The sequence below is a fragment of the Enoplosus armatus genome, chromosome 2, assembly GCF_043641665.1.
Source record: "Enoplosus armatus isolate fEnoArm2 chromosome 2, fEnoArm2.hap1, whole genome shotgun sequence".
NCBI classification, from domain to species: domain Eukaryota; kingdom Metazoa; phylum Chordata; class Actinopteri; order Centrarchiformes; family Enoplosidae; genus Enoplosus; species Enoplosus armatus.
Window position 1 is genome coordinate 16,840,926 of NC_092181.1, and position 13,668 is coordinate 16,854,593.

General features: G+C 38.4%; 1 protein-coding gene across 4 annotated transcripts in view; it reads left to right on the forward strand.

Moving 5' to 3' along the window:
* Positions 1-13,668, forward strand: part of ctnna2 (catenin (cadherin-associated protein), alpha 2) — a 258,619-nt gene that overhangs the window by 124,295 nt on the left and 120,656 nt on the right. The gene's annotated exons all lie outside the window — the stretch shown is intronic.

Here is a 13,668-nt window from a genome sequence, read left to right on the forward strand (position 1 = left end):
TTCAATGGTGACTTTGTGCAAAGCAGTACAGCAGTTGATATGATGAGACACTTATTCCTCCTCTTGTGCCCCTCCCTGCTACGGACAAATACTCACAGAGAATGAAATCACAAACAGCAGCAAGGGAATAGGGAAGGCCAAAAAACATAATTAGGAAAACAATTTGTCTCTCTCTATTTTCTTCTCTGTCTCTCTTAGTCTCTCTGTCTGTCTTTCTGTCTCTTTCTCTTTCTCGCTCTCTCATCATCTAATAACTCTAAAATCAAATTGCATTACACTCTACTTTACTGGTCATTTGGTACCTTCCGGACTGCCTTTTCCGCTGGCCAAAGGAGAAAATGGCTAATGACCCATGCTGTATTAATTGAATCATCCCTCTCTGGCCAAATCATTCTGACGATGTGACCAGTAAATTCCATAATTGCTCAGAGTGGCACCCTTAATTCTTTTGAGTGTTACTGGTGCTTCTAGGTGGCCGGTTGAGGGCACAGGGTGAAGTTCTGTGCTGACTTTTTTGGACTGCAGGCTCTCATTGTTCCAGTGACTAGTATGTTTTTGATTTACATTTATACATGTCTGCATGCATGTTTTAATATAGTATAATGTAATTATATGGTGAAATATTCCTTTTTTCATTTATCACCATATGTGTATGTAGGCATCATTCATACCAGGGACATGGATCACTCATGCATACAATATGCAAATAATGTATGCATATACATATGTACATAGATCATAAAGTAAATGTAACAAAGTACTGTACAGAGCTCTGGGGTCACTTTTTACCTTTGTGGCGCTGCTGTCAGGAAGTTTAAGCTACAGGCCCCAGCACAAAATAAGTTTTTTGTTATGGGTTTTTGTGTGTGGATAACTATTGAGATTAATTCTTTATTGTGCCACAAGGGAAACGTAATACAGTCATTACTGTATATAATAATAATACAGTCATACAGCCCCTGAAATCATAGTTTCAAATGAAACGTTTTCCTCGATAACATTAAATATGTAATAACTAAATAAGTATTTTGTATTCAGTGGTTTAACGTCTCACCTTGCTGGAGTGATGTACACGTGTAATCGAGGACCCTGTGACATCACTATTAGGTGTGGTTACAGGTGCAACTGAGCACACTTCTGACCACACCTGACCATACCCATCAGTGATGCTGACGGTGACAGAAAGTTGAAACTGAAAACTGAAACTACTGACGCTGGAAAAAAACTGTCAGTGTAAGAAAAAACTGTCACCGGAAAAATAGCGACATGAAGTGGAAATCAGGACTGCCAAATTTTATTTTGAAGCCAAAATTTAGTCACTACCTCGGCCCCATGAAATTACCTTTTTTCCAATGGACACCTGTTTGCTTCAAACCACTGAGAGGAGCACAGACAAACCCAAAATAACCAAAACTGTTCTAACTTAACAGAACCCGATAAATCAGAGTAAACAGCTGATTGAGATAATATTTTGAGGGAACTGAATGTACACAAATGTCAAATGTTAATGTGAAGGCTATTACCATCAAAAAACAACTTGTGATCAAACAATCAGGTAGTAGATCATATACTCTGTAGCATACAGGTTAGAAAGTGTAATTACTGTTTCAAATGTCAAAACAGTTACTTACTGTGTCTTCTTGTTTGAGTCTGCTTGTTTTCCTAGTAGTAAGCAAAAATTGTACCAGTATAGTTGGGATATGTGCATTACTCAATTTGTGCTCTTGATTTAATAATTTGTGTTCATAGATTACATGCTTCATATTGTTTGTATGTTGCAATCAAGCTTTGTCTCTCACTTTCTCGCCACGCAAACAAAGTCACAAAGTCACTCTGTTGAAAAATATACATGGTAGCTGTATAGGTTAACTGCTGCTGATTTGTGCTCTCCATTTAATAATTTGTGCACATGGATGACTTAATTTGTGCTCTCAATGTATTATTGTATTAACGTGATACACCACTTTCAAGCTTAGATTTATAAATCTTATTGATTATGTTCGCATGTCACTGAATAATCAGTTTATCTTTATTTACTATTAAAGACCTGTAGCTGGAATGAAACGAGCATCTCCAAATTAAGAATGGGCATGGCACAGCAACTTCTCCTAATTATATTTTCCTTTCGCTGATGGTAAAAGTCCAAACTCTATGTGTCACTTGTGCCGGATATCAGTGCATATTTTTGTTTTTGATTGTCATCACTTATCGCTGGCACTTTCACATTTTATGGGGTTTTAAAAGCTTAATATGGAACCTGGCAAACCAAGTATTTGTTTACATGTTAAGTTAAAAGTTTAGCGGCTACAGTATCAGTTGTGCTAGAGATGTGTGCTGGGGGGCATGTTGGGAGCAGGCCAGTGAGCTGTCTATCTTTTGTCAGCCACAAAAGGCTGTAGGCCATAAATCACTATCAGAGACAGACGTGAATGATGTATTCACTCCACACACACAAGTCATTCCCATGCTTCAGGGCTAAAATGTAAACAAGCGTGATTCTGTATTCAAGTCAGTGGATGCAAATAACAGGCTGCAAAAGAAGGACAAAGATATGGTACTTGGAATAAATATTCCAGTGCAGCACAAACTCCAAAAACAAACCTAAAATAAATATAATGAAACTAGAAGGCACTCAAGAGTGCATCCCTCCACCAAGGCCATACAATCCTCTTAATTGGTTATTTTAATAACAGAAAAAATTTAGAATTTTTTAGCCTGTATCTCGATCTGGATCTCCATCAAAACACACATAGTGAAAGGAATTCATACTAAGTGGCAGATGGCGGCCGTCAGTTGAGAATACCTAAATCTTGTCTAGGATGACAATTATAGTTACGCTTGGCCTCCATCTATAGTTATTTTGCATGGTGCAAAATGTCAAGTGAATCACTGAGTCTACATTATTGACTTGTGAGCTCAAAGATAGAGAGCTTTATACATTAACTGACCAGATGGTGTTGGTGTCCAAACCAAATCCAACAAGACATCCTCATCCTATGTTTGACAACAGTCTTAACCATCTGACCTACGGCTGCTGGCCCATGGCTTCATTTTCTACCAAATTTCACTGAACTTTGTTAAGTAGGCTGAGATATATTTCTAACTAACAGCAGTCAAATATGCAGGAAGTAATAATAATAATATGTAGTAGTAGCACTTTTCTACTTAAAGTGGTACTCCAGCAATTTAGTATTGCAAGTACAAATTGGAAAAATCGGTAAAGCAGAGGCCAAGATATTCTAACCCTTACCTAGTATGGGTCAAGCACAAAAAAACGTCAGGCCCTACATTTCCCAAAATGTCACTGGATAGCATTTTCTGTTGGACCCTCCCTGCCTGGTAAATCCACCGCCTTTCAAATTCTACACCTCCAGTTCGTAGCACAGTCTGTTATAAATTTCAAGTTTAAGACATCATCAGGATTTTGGTTTTCTTAGATTTTATAAAGCTCCCTCCAGAGCAACAGAAGACATTTTACATCTGTTTTCACAGGCTGAGTAGTTCTCCTCGTGACAAATTAACTGATTTTTGTGTGTAAAATTGGTAGAGAGCCCCTTTCAGATAATGACTTTTAAGATATTGTTTTTGTAAATACAGCGGTTGGACTAATTACAAGAGTTAAATAAAAAGATTGTCACTCAGAAATTTTATTAGAAAAAACAACACTGAAAAATCAGAGCTTTCAATATGATGTGATCTCACCTGGAAAGTAAGTGTTTTTTCTATTTGAATATGATATGTAATGCAGGTACTCCGTAGTGACTGAGGCGTGTGTGTGTGTTCATACTGTAAATGAGTGCCTATGTCTTCAAGGATCCAAATAATCAAGCATGGTGCAACATGTAGAAGGCGTTCATGGCCATTGATCTGAGAGCGCTCAACACTAGGTGCAGTAGACCCTATAGAATTGCATTGATTTTTTTCCCCAGCACTGCCTCTTTGTTCTATCCATACATTATAGTACACTCACAGCATACAAGAAAAATATTCTCTGGTTTACATAACAATCAAAACTTAGTTACTTGTGTTTATCAAAGGCTGTGAGTAAACTAAAGTGAAGCCAACATCTATAGGATGTTAAATGTAATAAAACAGGTGCGTAAGATATGAGAAATTAAGTGGTATTGGATTTTTAAATTATAACTCTGTGCAATTCAATGTCGTCTCGTTCCAAATCACGCTCTCATTTAACTTGTGTTGTGAGTCATCAGGTATGTTTTGTATTCTTGGTCTATTTACTTTCGAACAAGGTTAGATTGCACTTAGCAATGGAACACACCGCCCACCCTGACAATTAATCGCTGGGGATGCAATGGGTGGGAACCAATAAAAGTTTATGGACTTGTACATGTTGCAGAGGCTGGTTAGTGGCTCTTGTTGGAAACAAGGTGCCATATAGTTTAACGAGCTCATTATAACACAGGCATCAGGTATTAGCTTCTGTCATATCTTGTTTCTCATAGAGATGTGTCTAAGATTTAGACACTTTGGTGTTAACTGTCGTGCAGCTCACTCCCACTCAAAGATGGGCTGCTGTTTTATTAATGGAAGCAGAGGTTTCGGCTGAAATTGTATCTGTGTAATGGATTACAGTAATGCAATATTCAAATTATGCATATTGTGGTTTATTGGATCATAATTGTTTGCACATCTGTTGCATCGTGTTCAATAGCCTCACATATTGCTTTAAGATTATAAAAAAGCTATGTTAAAGTCGCTTTTTAGATTAAAAGGAATAGTTTGACGATATGGGAAATACACTTTGCTTTCTAACCCTAACCCTACAAATTAAATATTTCATGTTACTTAGAGAGCTTTAGAGGTGCTGTTAGGTGGACTTTGCTACCTTTAGACAGAGCCAGGCTAGCTGTGTACAGCTGTTTATGCTAAGCAAAGCTAATCATACGCTGGCTGTAGCTTCATATTTACCATGCAAATGTGGGAGTGATATCAATCTTCTCATATAAGTCTCTGCAAGAAAGTGAATAAGTGTATGTCCCAAAATGTGTAACTATTGGTTCAGCCTCTAATGGTGCCATAGCTCGTTATCGGTTTGTCCATATCTGTGCAGACAGATTTTATTCCAAATCAGAAGGATATTTTTGATGCATATGCAAATTACTTGTTATGTAATTTCTTTCTTGATTATAAGGGAGCATAGACCTCACAGATGCTGTAATAAATGAAAACAATGGATAACATTTCCTAAGGTACAATATGTTTGCAAGATGGTTACAGCTTTCTTGGAGGGGACCATGGTTTATTGCCTCAGACTTCGGATACCGTACAGCTTGAGCTAAATATGGCTGTGCAAATCATCACTATGCATCGTGGGACACTAGTTTTTCATCCTCTCCCTCTGTGTCTGTCTCTCTTTTTCCTCTCTCCCTCTCATTCTTTCTTTTTTTCTATTTCCTCCTCTCAGAAACACACACATGCGCACAGACGCAGACACACACACATTATATCAGTCTCTCATGCCTGCTCCCTGTGTGACTGGATAAGTCTGACTTGTTTGACTCTACTGTAAGTCCAGCCTTCCATTTAGAGCCAAAGCTGCCCATGAATTGCAGTCCCCATCTGTATTTATTTATGCATTTGTTTAGACTTTAATTAGTCAACTGGAGAGCACTGCCAAACCCCCAACCCCCCAGGCAGCAAGGCACAAAACTTGAACAACTATCTGCAATTCCCTACGGATGCTGAAATGTTGTATTGCAAAAGCTGGTGGGTGCCTAATGGTGGTATCCTTTCAAGATGTAAAAGCCCAAATGCAATGAATGAGAAATTTGGAATATTCTTCAAGACAAGGGTGATTATGCATCTTGATCGTGGTCTGCAGAGGTTACAGAGTCGATTTGGTCCTCCACTCTCAGGTCGTCCAACCTTCCCTCAAACCGTGTGGTTGCCTTAACAGCTCCTGTGTTTTGTGCGTTTGTGAGATTGTTTTCCCGATGACAGACAGGGAGATGCTAACACTAACATCACAGCCCATCCCCATAAAAACACACAGACTTTGATTGATGGCCCTTTTGGTTTGTGGGTTTGCTCAGATGGGCCTCCATCTGTCTCAGGATCCTTGTTGCCTGCACAGTGATCCTCAAAGGATGGTGATACAACAATTATCATTTGTTAATGTCAGATTTTTTTTTATGTTTTTCGTTTTTTTATGTTTTCTAGCCTCACACTCTCAATTGCTCCTTTTCTAAAAATCCACTTCAGTATTTATGTCTTGATGTCATGTTGGCTAAGGTCATTGGCATTCATTCATTTGCTTTGTATTTCCTCAGATCTTCATTAGTAACACTGATCCAATGCCATGACTTACAGCCCCTCTTGAGCTAATTTTATTGTTGCACATAAATACTGTCAATGAGCTTTGTTCATTTGTATAATTTGCCATTACAAAGGCAGCTCCAGAGTGCCCTAACTTTACTCCTTGAACCGGGTGTAGGCAGACAGAACTCTCTGTGCCACAGCAGGTCACGTCATCGGAGAGATAGCCATGAATCTATGGCGATTAGGTTAGAGGCTCTACTGGCCTTTCTATCAATCATTCATAAGTGAGCCGTGAGATATTACCCCTTTCCAGTAAAAGCAACATGTTATTAACTACTGAATGTAATTTACTGGAAGGTCAGATTATCATAATTTGGTACTTCACAATGTCCCATTAAAAAGAAGAAATATATTTAAATACAAAAATTCCTACTTGAAGACAATAAAGAAAGACTGATTGTAAGATTTGTTAAAAAATGTTTCCATTTCAGTAGAAATATAAGCTCAGAAATACTTTACATTAAAAATCTGTTTCACATTACACATACCCATATATATTTAAACATATTTAAAATAATGTTGTGCATCAGCATCTTATAGTACTTGTGTCTTTACTAGGGATCAGGCTTTTTCAGGCTGATACCTATCAGCAGTTAACATCAGTAGGATCGGCAGATCTGACATGGATGACATGGATTCCTGTCTTGAAACATTTTTTATATAGCTCCTGTGTAAGAGACAGTTTATACAAAAATACTATAATACCAAATGCTACTATAGTGATTCATTACTTCTTGTTTAACTCCATAACATTCACCAACTGCCTCCCTCCCCTGAATGCCTCTCTCATGAAACAGATTTAACGATGGGTTGATCAGACAACCATATTCACAGCTCTTTCGCCCAGTAAAAGTGCCAACCAGAATGACATCACAGTTGTCATTATTAATCCTTCTTCAACGACGGTAGCCATGCACTTGTTGCATTTCCAATCCGATGGTGTTATTTTTGCCATCACTTGCACTGTGAACATATGGAAGTAGGATGCAACCAACAAAAAATAACCCTCTAAAAGCATGTCACTGGAAACTGAAAGAGCTGTGTCGTCAGTGTTCTCTGTTTGCTCTGTTAGCTCATTGCATGCTTTTTGCATTACAGTCAAGCAAATAGACACTATTTGTATGTGGATTCCCACTCTAGTCAACAAGACAATTGTTAGTCGCTGGCTGCACTGGTGGATTGAGATGTGTTTGACTGACATTTACTTGGTTGCTATTTTATGATCTTTTGTCTGATCAGCATATCTTATGACCACCAATCAAGTCATTTGCAATGGATATCCTCCTCCTCTCCCCGCTCCTCTCCTTTCCTTTCAATACTGATTTTCACTGATCAATTACATCATCCCTCCCCATATCATATGATACATTTTTATATAATTGACCATGAAGATTGCAGTGCGGTGTATGCTATTCACTCTTAAATGTCCAGTATCAGGTCAGCACTCTGTCTGGTATTAGACGAGAGTTATAAGGTAGTTTTGTTCCTCACTAAACCTCAGGTGGTATGAAACCTGATACCCATCCAAACCATCTACCCCTCATATGCTCACCACAGTTGAGCTTCTGTACTGAGAAACACATCATGTTATAACTCCTGTATAAGGAGGAGGATAATGTTGTCTGTTGGCTTACCTTTGAGACAAAGTAAGAAATGATCAGCAAAAGTGATGCAGCGCATCATATTATAGACAGCCTCGTTTTCAAAGCCAGTAAAGAAAGTGGGGCCTGCCTCATGCCTTCATCTCAAGCAGCTCTATCAGCTATGAATGATGCATGTGTATACAGGCTTATTGAATAAACTCAAGCTCAAAGCGGATAACATTCCACTGAACTGCAGACAGTATAACTGTTGCTATGGATGTGAGGATATGAGGGTAAGGGATTTGTCTCTTTGTTTCATTGTTCTTTATTTATTTTGCTCTTTTTGCATTTCTAAACCTGTCCAAACCTGTCCAAACCTGCCTCCACACACTAACAGCTACAGGTGACTCTGTTAACATTAGGCATGTGCAGCAAGAAAGAGTCCTCTGGCTTCACTTTTGCCCTTTTTTCGGCAGGTCCTTAAGGCCCAATGAGTGGGTGGGACTGTCGGGAACTGTTACATTTTGCTGAAATTATGCCTATGAAAGTTTGATGGGGTTCACGCAGCATAAATTGTTTTGGTCAGTGCTTTCCTACTGCCACCTACGCTGAGCTGGAGAAAGATGCGCTTTTCTGTGCATGTTTTTGTGACACGCCACAAACTCATTTTCTTTACCAATTTATTCCTGTTGGGGTTCACAGCCGAGCCTGTCCCAGTCCATCACTAACACAGTCTTAACACTTTGCTTTCACATGCTGTAATGCAAATTCAGCAATGAAAGGTCCAGGGCCAGATGTTGTAAGACACCGCGTTAACTATAACTTCCTGTTTGAAAGTGTAGGTTGGAGTGCGTCATTATCCTCATTAATGACAGCTTTATAACGCAGTCAAAACACAGGAGAAGTGAACATGTATATATGATGGCAGCACCATACTTGCTCCTCACTGATATACATGACTATGCATATACAGATATGTATGAAAAATGAGCTCACATTCATGGTGAAATTGTGGAAGATGCAATTTCATGGCTTCTACTTTCCATTAGGAATGGTAAGAAGAGATAAAGCTTGTATTAAATGAACTCTCCCCCTATCAATTGTAATGAGAAAAACATGAGAAGTATGTTGATGTTGTCTAGTGTGCATTTGAGAAGGGCAATGCAAAGACCCTTGGTGCTGCGGGGAATGCTGTCAAGAGCAACTATGGCCTAGATGATGAATCGTTCCTTTAACCGTGACCGATGCCACCCGTTTTCCTCAAACAATGGTCCAGTGTTGCAGCGAGACTGCGATGTTGACTACATAATGGCAAATGATGTATTATATATTGGAAAGCAGCAGGGAACACGCTGTTTTTCACCCATCCTCTGTGACATCTATGTAGAGGTCAAGATCATGAGAACTTACCCCAATTGGTAGCTTTTGGAATAAGGCCTGCGGCGCCAGACTGCAGTTGACAGTCCAGTAGGTCAGTAATTCCCTCTTTAGTGAATGGATGCATTTAGTCTCGCTGTCCCAAACTATTGCTGGTTTTGTTCTCAAGTCAGGCATGATATACACAGATGCTGATACAATGTGTCGACAGTTCCATTCACAACTGCAATAAGAATTTATGCCTCCTCAGAATAAATGGATGAAAACAATTTGTACTTATATTTTCTCCTCAAAACTGGCAGTCTGATCCATTGGACACTAAGTTTTAATATATTCAATAAATTAGTGCAACAAGTAGTGCAGGTTTTTGAGAGGGCCAGAGTATTTACATTTGTTTTACCAAATCAAACTTATTTTTTTACAAAGCAAGTTGTTAAATTACTGTTGAAACATGAGGCATTGCTTTATTTGGTAAATTATTTGTTCCTTTATTACAAATGTTTAATATAGTATTGAAAGTTAATTAATGGTTTTAATAAGGATTGTTTTGTTTTTTTGCATTATTAATGACCAATATTGAAAATTAACTGGCAAAAAATGTAATCAACAACTTAATATTAGAAAATAATTTAATTACAATAAAGTTTAAAATGATCTACTATTATCTACTAGTTTTTCAGAAGCAGTCATAACATGTCATAGTCAGAATATCATTTAAAACTTGTTTATAAATGCATTATACCGCAGAGACCAAAATCATTTGCCACAGCTGCAGATGTTATCAATATGAACTCTGCTTTATATTAAATGGCAAAAAAGGAGCTGGTACCACACCCAGACCAGACCCATGCACATGCTAGTCCTTTTTCCAGACTTTTCCATCCTTTCTCCCTGGCCTACGTTTTTCATTACAGCAAAGGAGGACAGGATATTAGTCTTCCTCAAGGGCCGCGGAGCGAACTGTTAGTCACAGAGCTGAGAAGTGTTGGCTATAAGGAGATGATATGGAGCAAGAGAGCCATGTAGCTTAGGGTGGGGGTTGGGGGTGTTGGGTGAGTAACACCGAGCTGAAGTCCGATACGAAAATGAGGCTCAGTATGCTCCACTGTTAGGGGATTTCAAAAGAAAGACATGAGGAAAAATGTTACTTATATTTCATGAACAAATGTTTACCACTGAATGAGGCTTATCAAGATGTTTTTGGCTAATATGGTAAATGGCCTGGTCAGAAGAAAACATTCAGTCACCACACACCTCCCTCTTTTACAGTACAACCACTTGAATAGTTTTACTTAAATCTCCAGGTCATGGAACTAAACCACATCTCTAACAGAAGACTGCTTGTGTTCATATTATCGAAAATAGTACCTCTGAATTAACAAATTTGCTTTTGCAGCACGCATTGAAAATCACAAAAACTGATGATAATCTATTGTTTGTGCTGAATTTGTTTTAAACCATTAATTGCAGTTCGCTGTAAGTCAACAATTGCCAACACAAGGCTACACACAATTTAATATCTAACTTATTTACAGTTTAGTAGATTTAGTCGAAAGAAAAAACGATCTTTGCTCACCTGTGTGTAACACATAAGAACACAAGACAAAAGTGTAAAAAAGTTGCCCACACTAATGATCATTTATTTAATACTGTGCTTGCAAGTTAACTCTAATACATAAAAGTTATTGTAATTAGATAAGTTGATATTGACTCAGCCCACATGATGGCACTAAACATTTCATATTACAGTTTTAATTTAAATAAGGTTTTAAATAACCCTGATACTCTTAATCTAGTCCACCAAATCAGTGAGTTAGTTAGTTTTTTATTAACAAAATGCACCAAAAACTTTATTATGTCCAACAACACTTAAATATAATGTTTACTATAATCTAACATACCAGACAATAGATATGAAAACTTGCTAGCCAGAATAAGCAACAGTGAGGGCCACGGTGTCAGGGAAACGTCTATTAGCACAACTCACTATCAACTTGTGACAAAAACGACTTATCTTTACTGAAGTGTCATAGAAAAGCAGAGGTTAATAAAATATGTATTTATCAAAGCCTTGTATTTGTCATTGAAACATCAGTGAAATTAGTGACTTTATAACCCAGATCGAATATTGTTTTCACTGGAGAGAACAATGTATAAATGCTTATGTTTTCCGTGCAGTCTGGCTTTATCTATTGCGTGTGGGATTTTGTGTGTGTGTGTGTGTGTGTGTGTGTGCTCGGTGGGGGATGGTGGACAACCTAAAAACTGAAAGCAGCCAGGGTGACCTAAATCAGGAGAGGTGATAACTCAGACAGATAGCTGGAGATTACCCAGGGATCAAGAGGCTCAGTGGCCTCTCAAACAACAATGACTGGAGAGCATATCCCTTCTCACCACCCCCTACAGAGACCCGTATGGCTGGTATGGACCAAAACATGCTTGCCAGTATTCTCCATAAAAGGGATTTGTCACATGGTCTTCTAGTTGTTTTCTTGTTTAACAGACGAAGGATCTATGATATTGCTTAAAATGCTCCCAAGAGACAAAAACACTGTAAGCTCATTTTGTGACTATAAGACGCTTTTGTTGTTGTGGTTTAACGTCCAGATGCAGTGCTTATTGGTCCTTTTAATGCAGTATGCTGTAGAATTACTGGATTTGTGGCATAGCAACAGTGTCTGAAAGAGCGATTTTTTTCAAGAATCATTTAGTAAATGATTACAGCTATTGAATTACAGCTCAGTTTAATGAAATGGCTTTTGTGATTTGATTTTGAGTCATGTGTGTCCATGAGGCCAGGAGTCTGTGTGTGTGTGGTTGTGTGACTGCAGGGGTGCATGTGTTTCAATGAGATGGCCTGACCATTAATTCATGATTGATTGATGAGTCTCCAACACTGTGGCCAATAACAAGCCCATCTTCTCCTCTCAGTATATCTGTGAGTGTGGGATGTGTTGGTGCGTGGGCTTGTGAAAGAGGGGCAAGAGAGGTTGCTCACTGATTACTTTGTACTTTGCTTCATGCGAGGAAATAAAACCATTTGTTCAGGATATTTAGATATATCTTGTCCGTCCTCTGTAACGTCACCTTTTACTCAAAAAGGTGCCAGAAAGACAGGCTTTTTTTTTAATAGGATGGAAGTTGAGTGAATACATAAATACCCATAAAAACACAATAAAAACAACAGGATTTTACCTGAGAGAGCAACTCAATGTGAATTTTTATGTATCTAAAAAGTACGAACACCACAGCGTCTCGCGTCTAAAAGGCAGATTATCTTGCAATCACCCATTTGCAAAACAAACACTTCAAGGTACAGTTGTACAAGACACACTGTAGATGTCTTTAGTGCCATTCTTAGATACATTTTGAGGATGGGGGAGGGGGACGATCGGTGTGGGTCCATGCTTGAATGTACAGTAAATTTTGAGGGGGGGAGGTAGCTTGCTCTAGGCGAAGCTTGTTCCAGGGACCATCTGTTTGTCTTGGATTTTGGCATTGTTCAGTCTCTGTCCTCCAAACCTTTGACTCGCTTTCAGTCTCTATTGTTCTTTCCATCTCATGTCAAGGTTACAATTAAATACTATTTACCTGCATAATGTTTTGTTTTGCATATTTGTTTGTTGTAACTCATTAAAATGCACAGGTACAAGACAGAATTGTGTTTATAAATGTCTCAGTAAAATTCATGCATTATTTAAAATTATGAGGGAATCATTATTCATTGGGAAATGTAAATGGCAGCAAAGTGACTTTTTGTCAAGCTTTCTCAACTACAGTTTGAAATTACTGAAATTTTAACATTAACCTAAATGTGGTATTGGTTCTTTAGTGTATACACATCACACATATCACCCCCCAACATAAATACAGCAGTTAACTGTACTGCAGTGTGGACAGTATGAAGTATAAAAGATTGAGAGCATGCAACTGAGACTAGTAGTTGTAGAAATACTGCCTCTACTATTTGTAGCTGTGTTGAACAGTGTTATAGTATATGTGGCAAATTTAGACTCTCCCTACCGCTCATTCATATTCCCTACTCTGCCACTCTTCACAACTGTTATCTCTGCTGAATCCTTGCTCGGCTAAGCTAGCCGTTAACCAGCTCTGAATCAAAGTCTTGGCCATCAGTGATTTTCGGCTGGAAATACAGACACGTGCAAGTGAAACGTGAGCCGTTACCGGTCGGTATAGACGTTGTAAAGAGAGTCACATGTATTCACGATTCTATGAATACTTGATGACCGTCAGATATCTTATCTCGGCATTAGAACATTTGAATGCGTAAATGCAGACTGGAGCAACTATCCGACAGAGCTGTGAGTATCAAAGCATATTGAAGTCAAAAGATGTGGTGACGTTGTGA